Consider the following 1,425-nt stretch of genomic DNA (forward strand, 5'->3'; position numbering starts at 1 on the left):
GTAATGGTGGCATAAGCTGCATTGGTGATGGTGGCTCAGTGGTGGTAACCTTAGGGGTAACCCTGGTATAGAGCAGTGGGGATGAGGAGAGGTGACTGTCAGTGTGTTAAATGAGACATGGCAGAGAGGAGAGGTGCAGGCACTGTCACTGCAGCCACATGACTCCACGCTGCAAAGGGGCAGCCCCTGCCTGAAGCCTGTGGGCCAGCACTCCAAGCCCGGTCAGCAGGATCCTTAACATCCCACTCCATCCTAGTTTGCAGTCAACTGGCCACTGGGTCGGAGGGAGAGAGGCCTTCTCCGGAGGATCTGGTTAGCCAGGAGGAGAAGGCGGAGGAAGGGAGAGGAGCCTGGAGAGGGCGACTAGAGAAAGGAGGAGAGGGGTTGGGAGGAAGAGGAGGGAGAGAAGGAAGAAAAACTAGGGGGAGGGGAAGAAGGAGAAGAGAGCAGAAAAGGAGAAAAGACAGGAGGGAAAGGAAAAGGAAGGGAAGGAAGAGGAGGAGAGGGGAGGAGGAAGAGGAGACGGGAAAGTGGGAAGGGGAAGGAACAGAAGAGGGAGGGGTGAGGACAAAGAGGGCCCCTTGGGACCTTAGCAAAGTGCCTGGGGCAGGGCTGAGACTGCGGTCCAGGCTAGTGAGGCCATGACCTTGGGGGCTGGGTTGAGTAGAGGGTCCCTTCCCCTTGAGTTGCAGGGCCCTGGGGTCATCACAAGGCCATTTGAAAGCAAATGTCCCTTTCGCGAGGGAAGGCCCAGCCTATCTGGCTTCTCTGGGGTATAGAACTAGAATGGGTGGGCCCTGGCTTGAAATAAGGCTGGAAGTTGGAGGGACCACAGGGAGCCCTCGAGTGGGTGGACAGAGCTGTGAGGCTCGCCTGCCGCGACCTGGCCTCGGCTGGAGGGTGTGGGCAGCTTCCAGCGGGGCCGGCCAGCAGTCCCAGGGGCTGCACCGCCACCTGCTGAGCGTCCGGGGCAGTCCTGGGTCCTGCGCTGCGGGGCACGCGCGCGCGACCGGCCGGCAGGGAGTGGGCAGGAGCGACAGGACCGGGGGTGCGCAGGTGAGCGCAGGCTCGATGCTCCCCGGAGCGCCCGCCCTTCCCGCCAGGGAGTTGAGTGCCCGGGTAAACACCAGGCGCGGTGAACGCGGTGTATCCACCGAGAGACAAAGCCAGGGCGGGGCGGGGGCGCCGCCCGCGAAGCCGGGGCGGGGGCGCGGGGTGCAGATTAGCCTCCCTTGGCGCGGGCTGCCCCACCGCCCGGGAGACCCCAGCCTAGCCCGCGGACAGGTGGAGCGGGGGCGGGGTGGCGGCCGGGCGGGTCCCGCCCCGGGGGTGGGGCCGGGCGGGGCGGGGCCGTGCTATGCAAATGTCGTCCACGGGCGGCCAATTGCCAGCGCTCCCCGCGCGGCTCGGAGCACCCCGTCCCGG

Source organism: Furipterus horrens, unplaced genomic scaffold, assembly GCF_987537825.1.
Source record: "Furipterus horrens unplaced genomic scaffold, mFurHor1.1.pri manual_scaffold_7, whole genome shotgun sequence".
Classification (NCBI taxonomy): Eukaryota; Metazoa; Chordata; class Mammalia; order Chiroptera; family Furipteridae; genus Furipterus; species Furipterus horrens.